The sequence below is a fragment of the Phyllostomus discolor genome, chromosome 4 (assembly GCF_004126475.2).
Source record: "Phyllostomus discolor isolate MPI-MPIP mPhyDis1 chromosome 4, mPhyDis1.pri.v3, whole genome shotgun sequence".
In the NCBI taxonomy this organism is placed as follows: Eukaryota; Metazoa; Chordata; class Mammalia; order Chiroptera; family Phyllostomidae; genus Phyllostomus; species Phyllostomus discolor.
The window spans coordinates 61937637-61962719 of record NC_040906.2 but is presented as its reverse complement, the minus strand read 5'-3'; the positions used below and the strand labels follow the sequence as shown (position 1 = coordinate 61962719).

The following is a 25083-nucleotide window of genomic DNA, read 5'->3' as shown; positions in this document are numbered from 1 at the left end:
GAATCTTGTAAGGTCTGTGCTAGATTCAGTTTTCTGCCTGTAGATGCACAGTTGTTACAGCACCATTTCTTGAAAAGGCTGTTATTTCTCCACTGACTTGCTTTTGCTCCTTATTCCAAGGTCAGTTAACTACATATGTGTGGGACTCCTTCTGGGTCCTCTGTTCTGTTCCATTTATCATTTTCATCAATACCACACAGTCTTGCTTATTATTGCTTTAGAGTAAACCCTGAAACTGAGGAATGTCAATCCTCTGACTTTTTCTTCTCCTACAATTGTGTGTTGGCTATTATGAATCTTTTGCCATGCCATATGAACTTTAAAATCAGTTTATTAAGATGCACAAAATAACTGGCTAGCATTGTGATTGGAAGTGTGTATATAAAAAAAGTTAAGCACTGATAGCTTGAAAACGTTAAGTTTTAATATCCATGTACATGTATGTCTCAAAAACTTTGATCATTTTTTAAAATTTTTTTATTTTTTATTTTTTAAATATATTTTATTTATTATGCTATTACAGTTGTCCCATTTTCCCCCCTTCACTCCCCTCCACCCTGTACACCCTCTCCCACCCATATCCCCCCCCTTTAGTTTATGTCCATGTGTCATACTTACGAGTTCTTTAGCTTCCACATTTCCCATACTATTCTTGCCCTCCCCCTGTGTATTTCAACCTACAATCTATACTACTTATTCTCTGTACCTTTTCCCTCTCTCTCCTCCTCCCACTTCCCTGTTGTTGACCCTCCATGTGATCTCCATTTCTGTGGTTCTGTTCCTGCTCTAGTTGTTTGCTTAGTTTCTTTTGGTTTTGCTTTAGGTGTGGTTGTTAATAATTGTGAGTTTGCTGTCATTTTACTATACATGTTTTTTTTATTTTATCTTCTTTCCTTAGATAAGTCCCTTTAACATTTCATAAAATAAGGGCTTGGTGATGATGAACTCCTTGAACTTGACCTTATCTGAGAAGCACTTTATCTGCCCTTCCATTCTAAATAAAAGCTTTGCTGGATAGAGTAATCTGGGATATAGGTCCTTGTCTTTCATGACTTGGAATACTTCTTTCCAGCCCCTTCTGGCCTGTAACGTCCCTTTTGAGAAATCAGCTGACAGTCTGATGGGAACTCCTTTGTAGGTGACTGTCCCCTTATCTCTTGCTGCTTCTAGGATTCTCTCCTTCATTTTTACCTTGGCTAATGTAATTATGATGTGCCTTGGTGTGTTTCTTCTTGGGTCCAACTTCTTTGGGGCTCTCTGCGCTTCCTGGATTTCCTGGAAGTCTATTTCCTTTGCCAGATTGGGGAAGTTCTGCTTTATTATTTGTTCAAATACGTGTTCAATCTGTTGCTTTTCCTCTTCCCCTTCCGGTACTCCTATAATTCAGATGTTGGAACGTTTAAAGATGTCCTGGAGGTTCCTAAGCTTCTCCTTGTTTTTTGAATTCTTATTTCCACATTCTTTCCTGTTTGGTTGGTTTTTTTCTTCCTTCCGGTCCATTCTATTGTTTTGAGTCCCAGTTTCCTTCCCATCACTATTGGTTTTCCGTGCATCTTCCTTCATCTCTTTTATGGTAGCCTGCATTTTTTCATCTAATTTGCGCCCAAAATCAACCAATTCTGTGAGCTTCCTGATCACCAGTGTTTTGAACTGTGCATCTGATAGATTGGCTATCTCTCAGACACTCAGAAGGATGAGTCCTGGGGCATTGATCTGTTCTGTTTGAGACATCTCTCTCTCTCTCTCTCTCTCTCTCTCTCTCTCTCTTTTTTTTGGTCTGGTCGCTCCAGTTATAGTGAGGGGTTAAGCCTTAGGTGTTCACCCGGGCTGGGCACCCCAGTCGCTAGATTGTTACGTTGTGTGTGGTGGTGGGGGTGGAGGTGGGGGAGGGAGGGAACAATGCGGTAGCTCCATTCTCCTGGGACCTCAGTCCCTTCTCTGGGATCCTGGGTTGCACGCTCTGCCCTGGTCCACAATCACTGCCTCACTGGGTCCGCCAGCTGCCACTTGTGTACTCAGGGTCGACCCGCTGCGATCTTGTGCTCCCCAGATGCCTTACACGCTCCCGGTTGCCTTATGCGCCCAGTTCTCCCTGTTCTCCGCGTGCCACGACCCGAGCCCGGCTGCTCCTCTCCACCCCTCCTACCGGTCTGGATGAATGGGTCTACTTCAACTTCTTGGCTGTCCAACTTCCATTCAGATAAATTCTCTGTCAGTTCTGGGTGTTATTCTGCCTCTAAATTGTTGTTGTTCTAATCTTGGTTGTGCGTGGAGGTACGGTACGTCCACCTATGCTTCCATCTTGCTGGAAGTCTGATCATTTTTAATTTAGTGTTTTACACTTTTCCTCATGTAGATCTTAAACATATGATGAGGTCTGTCTAGAAGGTATCCAGCCATGTAATATGTAATATGACACAATTCTCCCAGCATCTCTTCCACTGTTGAAAACACTCTACAAAATCTCTTGTTGAAATCTCCATCAGCTGCCCCGTCAGATTTTCCTGAATCTCATCAACCATCTGAAATTTCCTCCCTTTCAAGGTGATTTTAGGTTTAGGAAAAGCCAGAATTCACAGAGCACCAAACCTGGGCTATAGGGGGGCTGAGTCACCTGGGTGATTTCATATTTCACCAAAAAACTCTGCACAAGACATGATGCATGAGCAGGCACATTATTGTGATGAAGCTGCCAATCACCAGTTGCCCATAGCTGCAGCCTTCTGAATTATGTGAATAGTTGCCATGGAGGAATATTCAAGTTTAATGCAAAATCTGGTGCAGATACATTGCTCTACTTGCTCAGTCATTTTGAATGTGATGGCCACACAGTACACATGCTCACTCAACAGCATCTCCTGCCCCCACTGACAAGTACAGTGAAGTTGTCATTGTTCACACATGCACTTTCCAGTCCACTCTCCTTGGCTGCCAGGTTACATCAATGTTGAGCATGCAGTGGGGCAGCTGATGGCAATTGGAAGAACTGTGTGAGGTCTCAATGTCCTTACTTTGAAGGAGATTGAGGCATCATTTGTCTATGTACAAAGTTTCTTGTGTCTTCTTCAATAAGCGTCTCCACTTTTTATATTACACATTATATATTACATGGCTGGATATCTTCTGGAAAGATCTCATGTTAACAATGGCTGTATTTTTTCTGGACATACCTTATATTTTGTTATATTGCATTTAAGTATTTCATATTTTGGTGGTATATAAAGCTATTGTGTTTTTAATATAAAAGTGAAAGTACTCATGCTTGTATAAGAGGACAATTGGCTTTTGTATATTAAGTTTGTATCCTTGCTATACTTGGTTATTAGTTCCAGGAGTTTTTTGTTATTGTTGATTCTTTGAATTTAAGAACAAAACAGTTTTGTTCCTTCATTCCCAACCTATGTATATTTTATTTTCTCTTCTTGTCTTGTATTAGCTAAAATCTAAAATATGATGATGAATGGTAGTGGTGAAAGTGAACATGTCTGCCTTCTTCCTGATTTTATGGGCAGGTACATAGTTTCTCACCATTAAGTATGGTGTTTGTTATCTGTAAATTTTTAAATACATGCTCTTTGTCAAGTTGAGGAAATTCCCTTCTATTCTTAGTTTAATGAGTTTTTATCATGAATGTACGCTGGAATGTTTCAAATTCAAATTCCTTTTCTGCATCTATTAAATGATCATATGATTTTTCTTCTTTAGTTTGTTGATGTAATGGATTACATTAGTTGATTTTCAAATATTTATACAACCTTATATAATTAGAATAACATCACTTGGTTGTGGTACATAATTCTTTTTTATACATCGTTGGATTCAATTCGCCAATATTTTCTTGAGAATTTTTGCATCTATGTTCCTGAAGTATATTAATCTGCCTTTTCCATTTTGTAACCTGTTTGTCTGGTTTTGGTGTTAGGTTAATATGGGCCTCACAGAATGAGTCAGGAAGTATTACTTCTGCTTCTATTTTCTGGAAGGAGTGATAGGCAATTGTTATAATTTCTTCCTTGAATGCTGCTACTCAGTTTATTATGCCTATTATTATTATTATTATTATTATTATTATTTTGTAATACAGCTTCCTGGAATTCTCCTGTATTTCAGCATAACTTAGTGGTCAGTCAATGATTTAGCCAGAGGTTTCGTACACATACTTTGACTTTATAAGGTACTTCCATTTACCAATTAATCTGTGTGTGGGATGCAGAACACTTTCAAAGAATGAGCCAACTCTCTAGTTTTCTTTGCCTTTTCACTTTCTACTAGGTACTCCTGGCCTTTCCCTGCATATGTGTAGTTTAGCCAAGTTATGTGCGGAGCTTACCTTAGCCCCTATATACTTATCTGATTTCCAGGATCACCCATCAAATTTCTGGCTGGTTCACCTCTGTCCCCAACTGGAACTAGAACTTCTGGCTAGCAAAATGGAGATTTCTGCCCATCATTTCCAACCTCATTTAGCAATTTTAGTGGGCACACATGGGTTTTTCCTCCTCACCTTTGAGTAATACTCTAATATCAAGTGTGACAGTTTCCATGACCAGTTAAAAGTTAGTAAAACTACCATTCTTGTCCACCAAGTCATGGAATGGGGTACAGAAACACTTCCAAATAAGAATGCCACAGCTTCCTACTATCAGCTGAAATTGTATTAGTTTCTCAGGATGAAGAGTTGCTCAAAGTATTGTCAGCTTGTCACTGATTTCCAGTACTCTGATATAGACTTCTAATTTTTTTCACTTAAAAAATTCAGCTTTTTTGAGGTATAATTGAAATATAAAATTGTAAGGTATTTAAAGTATACAATTTACATTTTAACCACTTTGAAGTATGTAATTCAGTGGTACTAAGCATATCCACAATAGTGTGCAACCAAAAGCACTTTCTATTTCCAGGACTTTTTCATCATCCCAAATAGAAACTCTGTGCCCATTAAAAAATAACTCCAACCCTCCCCCATAACCTCTATTTACTTTCTATCTGTATGAATTTTCCTGTTTTAGGTACTACATATAAGTGCAATCCATACAGTGTTTGTTATTCTCTTAGGACTTATTTTATTAGCATAATGTTATCAACGGTCAAACATGTTAAAGCATGTATCAATACTTCATTCTATTTTTGTGGATGAATAATATGCCTTTGTGTGAATATAACACATTTTGTTAATCCATTCATTACATGATAGAATTTGATTTGTTTCCAACACTTAGGCTATTATAAATAGTGGCGCTATGAAAATTTTCTGAAATTTCTTCTACAGTTATGTTTTCACTTCTCATGAGCATTATACTTTGTTTAGAATTGACCAATGTATGTTTAACTTTTTAAGAAACTGCCAAATGTTTTCCAATGTGGTTGTACCATTTTACATCCCTACCAGCAGTATAAATAGTTCCAATTTCTCCATATTGTCACCAATATTTATTTTTAAACAGCATAATTAAGGTATAATTAATATACAATAAACTGCATATCTAAAGTATATCATACGATAGTCTTGCTATATAAATATACCTACGAAACCATCAGGACAATCAAATAATGAATTTATCCATCACCCTACAAAGTTTCCTCATCCCCTTGGTAATTCTTTCTCTCCCTTTGCCCCATCCCTAACTCCAAATAACCATTTATTTACTGTCATATCAATTTGCTTGTATTTTTAAGAATTTAAATGAATGAAATCACATGGTATACACTTTTTTTTTGGCTTGCTTTCCTTCCCTCTATATTGCTGAGGAGTTTTCCATTTTATGGATATATCACTATTTTTTATCCACTAACCTGTTGGTGGGCATTTCGGATGTTTCCAATTTGGGGCTATTACAAATATAGGGTAGGCCAAAAGCATGGTTACAAATGTTTGAATGGAAAGTAATACAATAATTAATAAGTAATACTACAAGAATAAACTCTGTGTTTCTCATACTCACAACTATAAACCTACTTTCGCTCCACCCTGTAAAGCTATATACATTGTAGTAGAAGACTTCATGTAAATAATACGCTCTTTTCTTGTGGGCAAGTTCCTAAGAGTGGATTGGTTGAATCATATGGTACGTGTATGTTTAACTTTTAAAAAATTGTCCAACTATTTTTACAAAGTAGTTTTACAATTTTACAGTCACACCAGCAGTAAATGAATGTTCCAATTTCTCTACAATCATGTTAAAACTTGGTATGGTCAGGCTTTTAAGATTTATCCATTCTTATTGGTGTGTGTATGTTAGTTACTATAGTTCACAGAACATAAAATTAATTTTTTAAATTTATTGATTTGAGAGACACTGAGAGAGGAACATTGATTTTTGTTGTTCTACTTCATTCATTCATTCATTCATTCATTGCTTGATTCTTGTATGTGCCCTGACCAGGGATCACACCCACAATTGGTGATTGGGACAACACTCCAAACAACTGAGCTGCCAGGCCAGGGCCTAAAATTAATTAGTTTAAAAGGAATGATTCAGTGGCATTTAGTACATGTTCTGTAACCACCACATTATCTAACTGGAAAACATTTTCATCACCAGAAAACCCCATAATAACCAATTATTCCTTATTCTCTTTTTCCCCTTATCAACTCATAACCACTCATCTGTTTTCTGTCTCTGGATTTATACATTGTAGATATTCCATATAAATGGAATCATGAAAAACTTTTGACTTCTGGTCAAGAAGGAGATATAGGCAGACATGGCTCACCTTGTCACACAACCACAACAAAATTACAACTAAAATATAGAACAACCATTGCTCAGAACTGACAGAAATTGAGTTGAATGGAAGTTTGACATTACGAAATTAAAGAAACCAATCCCATCCAGATTGAGCCAGCAGACTGGTGACATACCTAAGATTCCCATCAAATAGGCTAACACTGTTTGACCCACCTTGGAGATCCCCAGAGACTCGCCCCACCCAATTTATGGGCCCATGCAAGCTGCTTTTCCATGTGAAAGGCTGGTCTTGGCTCATAATTCACAGTCTCCTAAATCCTCTCAAACAAGCAACAACTGGCCTCAGTGAGCCCCAGGCTCAGAACTAGCAGCCTAGATTCACAGCTTGGATTTGCCTGAAAATCTGCAAGCCCAGCACAAGTAGTAGTCACCTCAGACTGCTTTATAAGGCAGGGTGGCCCCAGGCAAAACACAGGTGGGGGCTGGTCTTGGCCTGGGAAACCCCAGGCCAGCACACTCAGTGGACAGCTACAGACCACATGGGAGCACCACCACATGCCCCTGCACAGCTGATTCTCCACAGACAGTGGAGGTTGGTGGTCAGTGGACACAGTCAGTCCTTGCAGCTGACTGGCCTGGATAAATCCTGTCCATTGATCTGCTAACAGCAACCAAGGCTCAACTACAACAGGAGGGTGTACTCAATCCCCATGATGGGCACACATCGAGTACCCAGCTTGGGTGATGGGGGAGGCTGTGCCACTGGACCTTACAGGACACTTAATATATTAGGTCACACTACCAAGGCATGGAGTCAAAGCAGCTCTACCTAATACATAGAAACAAACACAGGGAGGCTGCCAAAACAAAGAGACAAAGAAACATGACCCAAATGAAAGAACACGATTTCATTTAAACAGATTAAAACTCCAGAAAAAGAGCTAAACAAAATGGAGATAAGAAATCTCTCAGATGCAGAGTTAAAAAAAAACTGGTTATAATGATTCTCAGGGAACTTAGTGAGGACCTTAACAGCATAAGAAAGATCCAGTCAAAAATGGAGGATACACTAACTGAAATAAAGAACACTTTACAGGTAAACAACAGTAGAGTGGATGAAGCCAAGAATCAAATCAATGGTTTGGAACATAAGGAAGCAAAAAAGAATCAAACAGAACAAGAAGAAGAGAGGTTCCAAAAAAAAAAACGAGGCTAGTGTAAACAGTTTACATGAAAACTTTAAGCAATCCAATATTCACTTCAGAGGGATGCCAGAAGGAGAATAGAAAGAACAAGAAATTGGAAATCTATTTGAAAAAATAGTGAAAGAAAACTTCCCTAATTTGGTGAAGGTAATAGACATGCAAGTCCAGGAAGTACAGAGAGCCCCAAATAGGATGGGCACAAAGAGGCCCACTCCAAGACACACCATAATTAAAATGACAAAGGTTAAAGATATAGGGATGGGAGGTGGGAGTGGGAGAATGGGTGAGAGGTGAAGGGATTAAGAAGTACAAATAGGGAATTACAGAACAACCACAGGGCTGTAAAGTGCAGTATAGAAAACCGAGTAGCCAAAGAACTTACACACATGACCCATGGATGTGAACAAGAATGGGCAGATTGCCTGAGGGATGGCATGTGCTGGGTGGAGGGGGACAAAGGAGGGAAAATCATGACAACTGTAATAACATAATCAGTAAGATATTTTGAAAAAAATAAATGAAATCATACAATATGAGGTCTGTCCAGAAAAAGTATAGCCATTATTAATACAATGAGAACAGTTTGTGTGACATCAATGTAGCCTGGCAGCTAAGGAGAGTGGACTGTACATGAGTGAACAATGAAAACTTCACTGTACTACTTAGTGGGGGTGGTAGACACTGTTGAGTGAGCATGAGTACTGTGTCGCCATTGCACTCAAAATGATCAAGCAAGTAGAGCGATGAATCTGCATCAGGTTTGCGTTAAGCACGAACATTCCTCCATGGCAACTATTCAGATAATTCAGAAGGCTGCAGCTATGGGCAACTGGTGATTGGCAGTTTCATCATGACAATGTGCCCACTCATGCATCATGTCTTATGCAAAATTTTCTGACAAAACATCAAATCACTGAGGTGACTCAGCCCCCCAAACCTCAGACTTGGTGCCCTGTGACTTCCGGCTTTCCCCAAAACTAAAATCATCTTTGAAAAGGAAGAGATTTCTGACCATTGATGAGATTCAGGAAAATACAATTGGGCAGCTGATGGAATTTAGGAGAGCTGTATGAGGTCCCAAGGTGCCTACTTTAAAGGAGACTGAGGTGTCATTGTCTTATGTGTAATTTTTCTTGTATCTTCTTCAGTAATGGCTCTATTTTTCATAGTACATGGCTGGAGACCTTCTGGACAGACCTCATACAATTTTCTTGTGTTTGGTTTCTTTTACTTAGTGCGATTTTATTGAGGCTAATCTGTATTATAGCATGATTCACTACTTCATTCCTTTTTAATGGCTGAATAATGTTCCATAGTGTGGATATTTTTAAATCCATTTGTCTGTTGAAGAACATTTTGGTTGTTCCATATTTTGACTAGTATGAATATTTCTGTTTTTGTTTAAACATTCATCTATTAATGGACTGTTTTTCCCCACATTGTGGCAATTATAAATAGTGCTGCTATAAACAGTCATGTAAAAAAAGTATTTGTTTGAGTATCTGTTTTCACTCCTTTAGAATACATCTGAAAAGTGGAAGTGCTGGGTTATATGATAATTCTGTTTCACTTTTTCAGGAACTGCCAAAATGTTTCCTCAGCTGCAGAACCGTTTTCTATTGTCAACAGAAACTTACCGTATTTTTCGGACTATAAGATGCACCCCCCACCCCCCAAATTTGGAGGAATGATGGCTGTTAATGCTGCTGTTGAGTTCTGTTTACATTTACATTGGTGAAATATTATGTTATTTATGTTATTAAATATTTTAGCACATTTTTGCTTCAAAAATTTTTTTCCTGATTTCCTCCTCTAAAACCTAGGTGCATATTATAGTTTGAAAAATACGGTACATATAAGAGGTTCCTATTTCTTCACATACTCAGCAATGCTCATTTCTTACATTTTTTATGGTCAATCAAGTGGGTATGAAGTGATATCTTGCTGTGGTTTTGATTTGCATTGCCTTGAAAACTAAATGATGTTGAGCATTTTTGCATGCTTATTAGCTATTGATATATCTTTAGATATATGTCTATTCAGAACCTTTGTTTTATAATTGGCTTTTTTTGGTCTTATATTGAGTTGTAAGAGGTAATTATTCAAGAGACAAGTTCCTTATTATATATTTAATTTGAAAATATTTCTCCCAACTTCTGGCCAAGATGGAGGCATACTTGGATATACTTTGCCTCCTCACACAACCAAAAGAATGACAACAAATTTAAAAACAAAAAATTACTAAAACTGCCAGAAAATCAAACTGTGTGGAAGTCCCACAACCAAGGAGTTAAACAAGAAACATTCATCCAGACTAGTAGGAGAGATGGAGACAGGCAGCCATTGTGGAAAGGACTCGCAGAAAGGTGGCAAGGACTGGAGTGGGCAAGGCAGTGTCTGGCATCGAAGGAGGTGGTAGCTGGAAGACCAGGCAGTCCCACATCTGCATGTGGATAAACCAGAAAGAACAACTGGGAAGCAAGACAGACCAAGAAACCCAGGGCTCCAGTGTAGGGAAATCAAGCCTAAAAATCTCTGATTGAAAATATCTGTGGGGGTTGAGACAGCAGGAGAAACCTCAGTCTCATTGGGGAGTTCATTGGAGAGACCCACAGGGTCCTAGAACGTACACAAAACCACCCACCTGGGAATCAGCACCAGAAGGGCCCAGTTTGCTTGTGGGTAGTGGAGGAAGTGACTGAAACCCGATGGAGGGCTGAGCAAGCAGCATTGTTCCCTCTCGGACTCCTCCCCCACATGTATCACCACAACACAGCAATGTGGGTTGCCCTGCCCTGGCGAATACCTAAGGCTCTGACCCTTATTACGTAACAAGTGAGCCGAAACAAAAAAAATATGGCCCAAAGAAAGAATAGATCAAAGCTTCGGAAAATATACAACTAAGTGATGAAGAGAGAGCCAACCTATCAGATACAGAGTTCAAAACACTGGTAATCTGGATGCTCACAAAAACGGTTGAGTATGGTTGAAAAATAGAGGAAAAAGTAAAGGCTATGAAAAGTGAAATAAAAGAAATGTACAGGGAACCAACAGTGAAGGGAAGAAAACTGGGACTCAAATCAATGATTTGGAGCAGAAGGAAGAAATAAACCTTTAACCACAACAGAATGAAGAAACAAAAATTCAAAAAAATTAGTAGAGGCTTAAGAACCTCCAGAACAACTTTCAACCTTCCAACATCCGAATCATAGGGGTGCCAGAAGGAGAAAAGGAAGAGCTAGAAATTGAAAACTCATTTGAACAAATAATGAAGGAGAACTTCCCCAGTCTGGCCAAGGAAATAGACTTCTAAGAAGTCCAAGAAGCTCAGAGAGTCCCCAAAAAGTTGGACCGAAGAAAGCATGCACCAAGGCACATTATCATTACATTACCCAAGATTAAAGATAAGGAAAGATTCTTAAAAGCAGCAAGAGAAAAGAAGACAGTTACCTACAAAGGAGTGCCATAAGACTATCAGTTGATTTCTCAAATCAACTTTTCAGGCAAGAAATGGCTGGAAAGAAGTATTCAAAGTCATGAAAGGCAAGGATCTGCATCCAAGATGACTCTGTCTAACAAAGCTATTATTTAGAATGGAAGAGGAGATAAAGTACTTCCCAGATAGGGTCAAGTTAAAGGAGTTCATCAGTACAAAACCCTTACTATATGAAATGTTAAAGGGACTTATCTAAGAAAAAGATAAGATAAAAATATGAATAGTGAAATGATAACAAACTCACAACTATCAACAACCTAATCTAAAACAAAACAAAAACAAACTAAACAAACAACTAGAACAGGAACAGAATCACAGAAATAGAGATCACCTGGAGGGTTATCAGTGGGGAGGGACGGGGGGGAGAATGGGGGAAAAGATACAGGGAATAAAAAGCATAAATGTCAAGTACAAAATCGACAGGGCATGGTTAAGAATGGTATGAGAAATGGAGAAGCCATAGAACTTACATGTAAGGCCCATGGACATGAACTATGGTGGGGGAATGCGGGTCAGAGGGCAGGTGTCGGGCAGAGGGCAATAAAGGGGAGAAAAAAATGGAACAACTGTAATAGCATAATAAAATATATTGAAAAAAGAAAATATTTTCTCCCATTTTGTAGGCCATCTTTTGACCTTCTTGAAAATGCCTTTGGAAGTACAGAAGCTTTTATTGTTGATGAAGTCTAATTCATCTACCTTTTTATTTTTTTGGTTGCTAATGTCTAAGAAAAGTGTTAAACCATTTCCAAAAGTAACTGTACCATTTTACATGTCCACCAGCAGTATTTGAGAGTTCTAGTTTTGCAAATCCTAAGCAACATTTAGAATTTACATTTTTTTAACCTTAACAAGATTAATGAGTGTGAAAGGGCCTCATTTTGATTCATTTGCATTTTCCTGTTGTCCAATGATTTTGAGCATATTTTCATGTGCTTATTTACTCAGTCATACACCTCTTTTTGTGATATGCCTATGCAAAAATGGATCATTTGTCCTATTAATGAATTGTAAATGTACTTTTTTATCCTGGATTGCCTTTTCATTTTTTTAATGATGTGTTCAAAGAGCAAAATTTTTACATTTTGATTTCTAAAAACCAATTTATTATATTTTCTCTTATGGTTAATGCTTTTTGAGTATTACTTAAGAATCATTTTCCCTTTCCAAATCAACACTTTTCACCTATATTTTTCCCCTAAATATATATTAGGTTTACATTTAAGTCTATCATTCACTTTGAGTTAATTTTTCCTCATGATGTAAAGTATGATATAATAATTTTCTCCCATATAAATAGCCAGTTGTATCCACATCATTTACTGAAAAGATTATCCATTCTTTCACTGAATTACCTTAATACCCTTGATGAAAATTAGCTAGTTATGCATGTTTAAGTTCATTTAAGACTGAATTCAGTTCCTTTTATCCTTAGACCTATTATTTCACAAGTAACAAGTTATCTTGATTGTAGTAACTGTTTCCAGTCCTGAAATCATTATGAGTAAGTCCTCCTATTTTGTTTATCATTTAAAAAATTGCTTTGCCTACTCTTGCTTTTCTCTGCATTTCCATATAAATTTTAGACTCACCTTGTCACATTGTACTAAAACAGTGAAGTTTTGGTTAAGATTGTGTTGAATGTATTGATCAGTTTGGTTAGAAGTGACACCTGAATAACCTTGCATGTTCCAATCCAAGAACATGATATAATTCTCTATTGATTCAGCTGACCTTTTAATTCTCTCATCCATATTTTGCAGATTTTAAAAAAGATTTTAAGCCCTGGCTGGTGTAGCTCAGTGGATTGAGTGCGGGCTGGGAACCAAAGTGTCCCAGGTTCGATTCCCAGCCTGCGTACATTCCTGGGTTGCAGGCCATAACCCCCAGCAACCGCACATTGATGTTTCTCTCTCTCTCTATCTCCCTCCCTTCCCTCCCTAAAAATAAATAAATAAAATCTTAAAAAAGAAAAAAAAAGATTTTATTTTTTTATTTGTAGACAGTACAGGAGGGAGAAAGAGAGGCAAAGAAACACTGATGTGTGAAAGATACATCAATCAATTGCCTCTGGTACACTCCCTACTGGGGGCTTAGCCGGCAAGCCAGGTATCTGCTCTGACAGGGAATTGAACTGGTGAACTTTCGCACTCTATCCAGCACTCTATCCACTGAGCCCCACCAGCCAAGGCCATATTTTTTAGTTTTAAGGGTAGATGTTGTGGATATTTTCTGTTATACTTACTCTTAAGTATTGCCTTTTTTTGGCTCAGTTGTAAATTAAATTTTTAAAAATCTTCCAATTGTTTGCTACTAAAATACAACTGACTTTTGTATCTTAACTCTGTATTCTATAATATTGTTAAATTTTTTTCCTTTGTTCTGGTTGTTTTGCAGAATTCTTAGATTTTTCTAGTAAAAAATCTTACAACCCAAGAGTATGGACATCTTCATTTGTTCCTTTATGAAATTTATGCACATTATTGCATTATTATTGTTATTATTTGCCTTAATGCAATGCCTAGCACAGTGATACAATGTATAATACAAGGGGTTAAAGTGGTCATTCTTTCCAAGTTTTCAGAATTGTGAGGCAAAATATTCATTCTTTCACCACTAAATATAACACTAATTTAGAGTTTTCAGTAGAAATATCTCATCAGCTCAAGAAGTTCTCTATTGCTCATAGTTTGCTGAGTTTTATCATAAGCGTATATTGAATTTCATCAGCTGCTTTTTCTCACATTGAAAATGATTTTTTTCTGCTTTATTTTATTAACACAGTAAATCAGCACTGATAATGTATTAAATGAGAGGGTATAGATCTAGCCTTGAATCCCTGGACTAAATTTTCTTTGTTCATGATATATTATTCTTTTCTTTTTTTTTAAAAGATTTTATGTATTTATTTTTAGAGAGAGAAGGGAGGGAGATGAGAGAGAGAGAGAGAGAGAAACATCAATGTGGTTGCTGGGGGTTATGGCCTGCAACCCAGGAATGTACCCTGGCTGGGAATCAAACCTGCGACACTTTGGTTCGCAGCCTGCGCTCAATCCACTGAGCTACGCCAGGGAGATATATTATTCTTTTCATACACAATTTAATTTAAAATGCTCTTACTTCATGATGTATTTTTGTATTTAAATTCATGAGGGATACTGGTATGTAAATGTCTTTTCTGTAATGTCTCTGTAACATTTGGTATTAGGGCTATGCTTACCTAATTATGTTGGGCAGTGTTCTCTGTTTTCTGAAAAGATTATGAACATTCGGCACTAGGATTTCCAAGATTTTTTTCCTTGTATCAAGTTTGGCAAGCTACTTTCTAAAAATTCATCCATCTTACATAAGTTACTGAATTTGATACATTAAGTTGAAAAATATTCTCTTACTACTCTTTTATGTCCATTGTAGTGAAAAACCCTTTTCATTCTTTATATTGGTGGTTTTTAATTCTTTTTCTTTGATCATCTAGGTTAGTATGTATGAATTTTGGTTCTTTTTAATTTATTTTTATATATAGTTTTAAAGATTTTATTTATTTATTTTTAGAGAGAGGGGAAGGGAAGGAGAAAGAGAGGGAGAGAAACATCAATGTGTGGTTGCTTCTCACGCCTCCTGCTGGGGACCCAGCCTACAACCCAGGCATGTGCCCTGACTGGGAATCAAACTGCAACCTTTTGGTCTGCAGACCCATGCTCAATCCAGTGAGCTACACCAGCAAGGGCTGTTTCTTTTTTAAAAATTAGTTTTTGGTTTTGTTAATTTTATTTTTTTCTTTTTAGGTCTAGGTTTCTGTGGTTAACTTCTGTAATCTTATTCTTTCCTAGCTCTACTTACTTTGGATTTACTTTTTTCTTCTTTTTCTACCTTCTCAGTGTGGAATTTAGATGACTGACTCTAGAATTTTCTTATTTTCAAATTTAAGGAATTAAATCTGTGTTGCCTCTGTAAACACTGATTCATCTGCTTGCCCCAAATTTTGATATAATGTATTTTCACCATTATTCACTTCAAAGTATTTTCTAATTTCCCTAGTGATTTCTTTTTTGCCCTATGACTTGTTTGGGAGTATGTTATTAAATTTCAAAATATTTGATATTTTCCTGCCTTATTGTTACTAGTTTTATTTTAATTTTGGAGGCTAAGAATACATATTCTGCATAATTTCAATCCTTTTAAATTTGTGAATTTGTTTTATATTCCATCATATGATCTACATTTGGTAACATACCATATACATATAAAATATGTGTCTGACAGTTTTCAGGGTGTAGTGTTCTACAATATTCATTACATCAAGGCCACTCATAGCATTGTTTAAATCTATATCTTTACTGATTTTTTTCTAGGTGTTCTATTAATTACTGAGAAGAAGTTTTTAAAAATCTCCTGTCATTGTGGAAGCATCAATTTCTCACTTGAATTTTCTTGATTTTTGTTTCTTGTATATTCTTTGTAAGTTGCTGTTAAGTACTCAGACATTTCTAATTTTGTCTTCTTAAATGTTCTTTTTTGCCTTAAAAGGTGCTTTTATCATTATAACATATTCTTCTTTATCTTTGCTAATACTCTCTATCTTGAATGTTATTTTCTCTGAGGTTAATATAGTTATTTCTTGGTTTTCATACTTACTAATTGTCTGGTGTAGTTTTGTCCATTCATTTAATTTTAACCTATCCATGTGTCTTTATATCTAAAGGGTATCTCTTGTAAGCAGTGCATAGTTTGGTCTTCCTTATTTATTCATTCGGATAATCTCTGACTTGTAATTGCTGTGTTTAGAACTTAAACATTTCATATAATTATTATTACTAGATTTCATTCAACCACTTATTTTCTTTTTGTTCACTCTACTGTTGTATTGCTGTTACTCTTTCTTTCATATCATTTAATAATATAATTTAAATAATTTTTTAGTTTAATATTTCTACTGGCTTTTGAGTTGTAGCTCTTTGTATTTTTTTAGTAGTTTCAGTAAGGAACATAATATATATCTCCAATCTTTTAGAATTCAACCATAATACTTTTTCATGTAAATATAAACACCTCTCAAGCACATATGTTCCATTAATCATGTATCCTAGCAGTTTTATATATTTATTTTATCACCCATATATTTATTATATCCGCATACTGAAAACCCCAAAGGACAATGTTGTAACTTTACTTGAAACATCCATGTCCTTGTAAAATACTTGAGGATAAAAAAACTTTTTAAAATTTTTATACAGATATTTACCATTTCTAATGCTCTTCAGTTGCTCCTGAAGATCCAAGTTTTCTGTTAATATTCTTTTCTCCTTTGAAGAACTTCCATCACCATATCTTGTGGTGCAGGTCTGCTGGAGACAAATTTCTCTTAGTATAACATTTATAAAATTGTCTTGATTTCACCATCATTTCTGAAGAATATTTTCACTGGGTACAGCATTTTGACATTTGAATCATTATTGTTTTGCCTTCATGATTTTCTCATTATCTTAGGGCTTCATATTATAAAGTTGCTAAGGCACAGTTTTCCTCAAATAGCCCTCATGGTTCTAAACTGCACTTTAAGATGCCTCATCCCTTGATTTTCTGTTAAATCCAACATATCAGCCCTCTAATTCTGGTTCTCCCTTACTATCTACTTTTTTCATTCATAAGCTATCAATGTTGGAATGATTAGAACCACTGACTTACAAGTTGATGTTTCATAATTCAACTGAGACATCAGAGCTCCTTGGCAATACTTTAATTCTCCCAGAGGACCATTCCAAGTAAAAATATGCATGAAGGAGAGACACACATTAAGGCAGAAAAAAGAAACTATACAAGATTTCAAAAACTAGCCTCCTACAAGGCACTATGTCAGATTCTTTTTAAAGTAAATAGTATAATATCTTTTAAATAAGTTCAAAGGTAAAAGTTTCAATTTTTAAAAGTAGAGAACAGATCAGATTAGATAGTTATAATTTAAGGGGTAATTTTCACCAATTAGACAGCAGACAACTGTGCAGTCTTTCTGAAGTTATCAGCATCCTATTAGATTCATGGGTTATCATGAATCAGTAACATGAACTCTATTCGTCAGGGATACTTAAGATACTGGCTAAACTAGGAGAAACACAGTGTTCACATAGTCTTAGTAAATAATCTGATGTATTTATGTCTTTGAGATCAAAGGCCAGAAATGCTTATGCTAATTACTTTTCAGCATGTATTTTCCCTGCTAATGGCCACTTCTCAGGGATATATAGTTTGTAATCATAAAAGCAAATTCTTTTATAAAACAATTAATGCTAATTTACATAATATTGTTAAACTACTCTTACAATGGTTCTCTTGGTAGCTGCCCAAGGATACAGCCATGCTATCAGACTTCAAAGTGAACTGAAAATTAAAATTCTTCAACTCACGTTCATCACAGAAATGCTTTTCATGTTTTTTTTAAATATCGTTATCATGGTATAGTCAACATTACTATTTCATTTTCCATATAAGTAAACATTCTATATTTTTATGTGATATAAAAATAGTTCTCTAGGGGCAAGAAAGTAGTAATTTTTCTTAAAAATATAAGACTGCTCAAAATTAATAAAAAAATCAGGATTTATGGTACACACTTCAAAAATAAAGATGAACTGTGAATATACTTAAAGATTATAATTTAGATAATTTATATTATCTTACTAGTTAAATACACAAACTGTAACCTAAACACTAGTTCCAAGGGATCACATTCTACATAAACAATCTTCAACTGTCAATATTATCTACTTCTCCTTTCCTAAAGTTCTCTCAATTGAGAAAGATAAACACATAAAAATTGAATTGTATGCTTTCATTAAAATATAAAAGATAGAAACTTGATAACACTGCATCCTGTACAGCATCCTGGGTTCCTAGAATCCTCGTGGAAATACAGATTTGCCAGTGAGATATCCAAACAGTAAAGGTTATGCATGGATAAGCAGTACCTACTTTATTCTTGTGGAGGAAGGAAAGTGTTATATAGTTTTCTGACTCCTCCCATTGCTTAAGATTCTGGGGAGATTCTGACAGCTAACCTGGTATAAGTGTACAACACACACCTAGCATATTTCTGTGAGTTTATTGGAAGGCAGGTGAGTTACACACCAAATGCCAAGCTTTGTCTAAACCCAGGCCCCAGACTTCTTGAAGGTTCTCTTAATATACCTGCATCCACATTTGTATTTGGGAAGTTCTTACATTAAATACAGCTTAAGGACCATAATCACCAATCTGTTTCTCCACAGTCCATTTCTTGATCCTTGGTGAGTTATCATGTAGCCAGCAACAATGAAGTATATTTCTGTATTTTTTGTAATTGGGGATCATGGATACCGATAAATATATAGGAATAAATTTACTGAATATAGTTTGTTCCTTTTAAGCATCATCAAGGACTTAGGGCTTTTACAGATTCAACTGGTTCCAGTTATTATAATCATGGTCTTCTTTTTCATATTTTAAGTATCAATATTTAGCCAACAAAGGGTCTTTGAAGCTGGAATCTTTGCCAGTATTTCCAGACATCTTGGAAAGTATTCCTGCTTTCTCACAATAATACATTCCAGAGCACTATTATTTTTCCTGACTGCAAACATGAAAGAAGTATTCTCCAAAAAATTCTGGCTCATTGCAGTAGACAATAGTATTTGCAGAAAGCCAAAAGACAAAACATTTAAACCCAGATGGCTTTAGTTTCCTCTCTAAAAGGAGTATTTTAGAACACACTGAGCACCCATGGCTCCTTGGAAAAAATGGTTCATTTTTAAGTTTGGGAAAAAAATTACAAGACAAGCATAAAATATGTTTAAGACAGAGATTTTATTTATTTATTTATTGTTAGAGAGAGGGAAGGGAGAGAGAAAGAACAAGAAACATTGATTGGTTGCCTCTCGTAGGTGCCCTGACAGGGACCAAACCTGCAACCCAGGTACATGTCCCGAACTTTTGCATTGCAGAATGACACCAAACCAACTGAACCACGCTGGCGGGGCAAGCATAAAATGTCTCGTAAAGGAAAGAAATGAAATGCTCAAAAAATGAGATACCAATAAACAAATGTATCAAAAGAAGTGTAACTCTTGTACACTTGAAATGACAAATCATTGTCGAAAGAAATTAAAGAAGATCTAAGTAAATGGAAAGATAGCCACGTTCATGGCTTCGAATACTTAACATTAATAAAATGGTAATATTCCCCAAAGTGATAAAGAGATTCAGCACAATCCCCATTCAAATCTGATCTGTGTTCCTGCACTCCCACCCCCCAACCCCTGTCCCTGCAGGAATTGACAAGCTGACTGTAATTTCCATATGGAACCCTCAAGGGACCTGAGGAAACTAAAACCATCTTGTAAATAAAGAAAAAGGTTGTAAGACTTACACTTCCCAAATTTGAAACTTACTACAAAGCAACAGTAATCAAGACAGTATGGTAATGGCTTAAGGAAAGACATAGAGATCAATAAAAAAAGTTGAGAGACCAAAAATAAACACTAACATCTGTGGTAAATTGGTTTTTGATGAGAGTACTGAGAGAATTCAGTGGGGAAAGAAGAAATGGTGTTGAAAACTGAATACACACATGCAAAAGAATAAGTTGGACCTCTACCTTATACCGTACACAAAAAAATTCACTCAAGATGGATCATAGACTTAAAAATAATAGCTGAAACTATAAAACTCCTAAAAGAAAATATAGGAATAAATCCTCATGGCTATGGATTAGGCAATGGCTTCTTAGGTGCAGCACCAAAAGAGCACAATTAAAGAAAAATAGACTTCATTAAAATGAAAAACTTTTGTGCTTCAAACCACATAAACAAGAAAGTGAAAAGATGACTTACAGAATAGAATAACATGTTTGAAAATCATATACCTAATAAGGTATTTTTGTCCAGAATACATAAAGAACTTACTATTAAAAAAATTAAAAATAGGCAAAGGATCTAAGATATTTCTTCAAAGATATACAAATGACCAAAAAGTATATGAAAAGATGCTCAATATCATAAGTTATTAGGGAAATCAAAATCAAAACCAGTAAGATACCACTTCATGCCCACTAGGATAGCTCAAATAAAAATGACAGACAATAACAAGTATTGGGGAAGATGTAGAGAAATTTGCTCTGGCCAGCGACCTCATTTGGTTAGAGCATCGTCCTAGTATGCCAAGTTTGTGGGTTCAGTCCCCAGTCAGGGCACATAGAAGATTCAATCGATGAATGCATAAATAAATGGAATAACAAATTGATGTTTCTCTCTCTTTCAATCAATCAAAAAAATGAAAGTTATTTTAAAAAGAAAAGATGTAGAGAAACTGGAAACCTCATACATTGCTAGTGGTAAGGTAAAATGGTACACCTGCTTTGAAAACCAGTTTGTCAGTTTAACAAAATGCTAAACATATAGTTACCATGTGCCCCAGAAATTCCATTCTTATACCCAGAAGAACTGAAAACATATAATCACACAAAATCTTGTACATGAATGGTCATAAAAACACGAGTCACAATAGCCAAGACACAGAAACAACTTGTCCATCAACTGATCAATTAATGAACAAAATACAGTATAATCCATAAATTGGGATATTATTTGGTAATAAAAAACAATGATATAGCAATACATGTTTCTACAAGGATGAACCTGGAAAACATTAAGTCAAAAAATACCCATATTCCTACGATCCAATTTATATGTAGTGTCTAGAATAAACAAATCCATGGAGACAGAAATCAATTAGCCTAGCACTGGGATGGTAGAGGTAAGGAAAGAAGGAGGAATTGGAATGAGCAGTAGTTTCATTTTGGGGTTTGAAAAATGTTCTAAAGTTAGATAGTAGTGGTGGTTGTACAACTCTAAACATATTAAAACCCACTAAACTCTACATATTAAGTGGGTTTATTTTATGAAATTTGAAATGTATTTCAATAAAGCTATAAAAAATACATAATCTGAGTTTAATGAGAAAACAAGACAACTATAAAACAAGACAACTCAATTTTAAAGAAACTATAAAACAACTGGATTATACACTTCAAAAATGTCATTTTTCATAAAAGACAAAAGCTAAGGAAGTAAGTAGTTCAGATTTTAAAGACAAACAAGATATGAAAATTAATGGAATGTGCAACTATATATGAGAAAAATAATTGTTATAAAGAATACTTGGGACAAAAGTGACAAATGTTGAAAGAGAACTATATATTATTACATACCAATATTGTGTCAATAATGAATTTACTGACTTTCATAATTATATTGTAGTAATGTAAGAGAATATCCTTGTTTTCACAAGATAAACATTGAAATAAAGGGTCATGATACCTGCAGTTATTCTTAAATAGTCCAGCAAATTAATAACAATAATAACAATAATAATGTACATGTGCATAGAGAAATAAAGCAAATGTGAAAATGCTAAGTTATGAACTGAGGTAAAAAGCACAGAAGAGAAAATTCTTCCCTAAATTAAACTTTATACTTTTTAAAAAACAAATACTTATTATTTGAAAGATAAGAACTTATTTTCTTGTTTTTCTATAGTCAATTTTATCAAGTTCATTTTTACTATCATGGTTAAAAAAATATTTCCCCTTCTTAGATAATGCAGGAATTCATTCATGCTTTTTTCTAGTATATACATGGTTTCATTTTTTACATTTCTATTTTCACAGTTCAATTTGAAATTTATTCTGGTGTATGGTATGAGAAATATTTTATTTATAGCTTTCCCTATATGTCTGTCTAGTTTATCCCAATAATACTTGTTTAAAAGCAGTGACTTTAAATACTGTTTTTAGACATATACTTGGGACTAATTATGAAATTTTTATTGTATTTCAGTGGGCTGGAACTACTATTTCAATGACAGCAGCCATATTATATTGATATATCTTAATATCTGGAAATGATGGCCTCCCTCATTTCTCTTCATTTTCAGAATTTCATGATTACTCTTGTTTTTCTGGTTCTTCCTAATAAACTTTATAAAGCACCTTTTCTTGTTACAAACAAACAAACAAAAAGTCCAGAGGGTAGTTGTATTGAGGTTTAAATTTAAATTTATAAATTAAGAAAAAGTAGGAAAAATTTAGATGGTTTATATTCAAAAAATAATAACAGTGTGCTTTTCTATTGGTTCATGTCCTCTTTGGTATCTTTCTGAGGGTATTATATTTTATCTCATGTGGTTTTAGGCACTTTGTATTGTTTATGCCTAGATCTTTTTTGCTGCATTTTTTTTCTTGCTATTGAAAATTTAGTCTTTTAAAATTATGTCTCTACTTATTTGTGTTTATGTGATGTTGTTTTTATCTTTATTTTTTTCCATTACCATTCAGTCCCCTTATACCCCTCTGCCCCCAGCAATCACCACACTGTTGTTCATGTCCATGAGTCCTTTTTCCTTTTTGCTTGATCCCTCATATGTGATGTTAATTTTATGTTTAGTTTATAACCTTGTATTTAAATTCTCTCTCTCTTTTTTTACTAGTTTATCCACTTAATTTAAACCTTTTGGGGGTTTTGGGATATGGAATGACACCATCTGCAAACAGAAACAGTTTACCTCTTTTTCTTTCCAATATTTATGCCCATAAATTCTTAAGCATTGTCTAAAATTTGCACAGCAATATTAGGGATCCTTTTCTTTTCCTAGAATTACTGGTGATGCTATTGTTTTCCTATTGACAAAGGCATTTGACAGAGGAAATTAGATGAATACAAAATCGCAGGAAGGGCTGGAGGAATACATTCTATAAAAGACATTAAAAATGACTCCCAGAACAAAATCACTGAACATCTTGAACCTGGTGGCTAGTAGCAATAGCCAAAAGGAGCAGAAAGGTAGTCCTCATTCACTTCTTCTGCCTTCCAATTTTGCAGGAATGCATCTTCTTAGAGAGACCTAATGTGTAACCAGAACCTTAGCAGAAAGAGATTCAGAAAATGCAATTCTTAGCTTCTCAGTCTCTTCAGTACAAGAAGGCACAATAGAATGTAATTTAATAAATGCTGAAAAAGGCAAAGAACTCTTAGTTCTTTGATTTTAGAGTTGATTTGATTGCTCAATCAGAAACAGAAAAAAAATGTACACATTAGTGAACTATTCTCCATTTCTACACAAGATTGGATATGAGGGAGTGGGTTCAAGGTAAATAATGTGATGGCAACATAAATAAAACATTATAATTCCAATTATGAAACCTAAGAAAGTCCATCTCAAGAGACAGTAAAATACGATCAAGTAAATATTTTTCTGGAGTAATGAAGGTACAGTTTTATCTAAAATGATGTATAGAAAAATGATTCTCTAGATTTCCTGAAATAATTTAATTATTTCCCATTCTTTTTATATTTATGAACATATCTCTCAATAGAGAATATAAGGAAATATTAGTTTTTCCCAATGAAGGTTTCAATTATCTCTGTCTACCAGTATAGTTCAATTCATCCAGTTAGAATAAGAAATCAAGCTATTAATTTTATTTTTGACATATTATCTCACTTTAGTGCAATCACACATGGTCCAACACATTCAAATAATGAAACAGAAATAAACAGATGTTAGATATTGCTCTTCAAACATTATAGCCTGTGATGCCACACTTGCCTATGATCTCACTGACATAAAGCCATATCCACATCTCAGTGGCCACCAAAATATTCAGCAGAGCTGTTTCAAGCTACCAGTTTGAGCATTATTAACTAATTTTTTTTCAAGGTCTGAATAGCTATAGGTATTTCAGCAGGCATTGGAAGAGCAAGTTAAATCCTGGCATGGTGCCAAAATGTGGGCAATTGAGGTTTCAAGTAAGTCACAGCAGGGATAAACTGTTAATTTTAGTACAGAAAGTTCTATAATCCCTGTTCACTTGTTGGTCTATTTCTATTTAGCAACACTGGAATCTAAAACCTTTTATTAAATAATGAATCAGTAGCTCAGTGGATTGAGCATGGGCTGCGAACCAAAGTGTCGCAGGTTCAATTCCCAGTCAGGGCACACGCCTGGGTTGCAGGCCGCAGCCCCCAGCAACCGCACATTGATGTTTCTCTCTCTCTCTCTTTCTCCCTCCCTTCCCTCTCTAAAAATAAATAAATAAAATCTTTAAAAAAATTATGAATCAGGCTTAAATTTCCTCTTCAGAAAATTCTATATGTGGACAGTTAATGTTGACAGAAATCTTTCAAATTCTTTATTTACTCTTGTTCAGAAAAACCCAGTGGCTATGTCTGGCTTACAGTGCAAGCCCTTTTTTAAAAAAATTGTATTACTTGAGAGGCAGATTTTTAAGACCAGTAAAAATATTTTATACAATTTATTTGCTGCTTCAGTTGATATTTTTAAACAAATGTGACTTGAGTATGGCCTGAAACTGATAAATCAAACCTTTAAAACAAAACAAGTTTTAAATCCTTTTCCTTCTAATTCATATACCTCTATTTTATGTTATATTATTTCATTATATTTGTCATCAGGGTGTGAATAAAATGGGGATCTTTTTTTTTTTAAAGATTTTATTTATTTTATTTTTAGAGAGGGAAGGGAGGGAGGGAGAGAGAGAGAGAGAGAGAGAGGCATCAATGTACGGTTGCTGGGGGTTATGGCCTGCAACCCAGGAATGTACCCAGGCTGGGAATCGAACCTGGGACACTTTGGTTCCCAGCCTGCG

The 25083-nt window shown here is 35.3% G+C and overlaps 1 protein-coding gene across 2 annotated transcripts in view; it reads right to left on the bottom strand.

The window, feature by feature from the left end:
* The window catches only part of BAZ2B (bromodomain adjacent to zinc finger domain 2B), a 367012-nt gene that overhangs the window by 303137 nt on the left and 38792 nt on the right, over positions 1-25083 (bottom strand). For both annotated transcript variants that reach the window (XM_036023420.1, XM_036023418.1), the window contains exon 3: positions 16633-16732. The gene's annotated coding sequence lies outside the window, so the exon portion shown is untranslated. The remainder of the gene's footprint in view (positions 1-16632; positions 16733-25083) is intronic.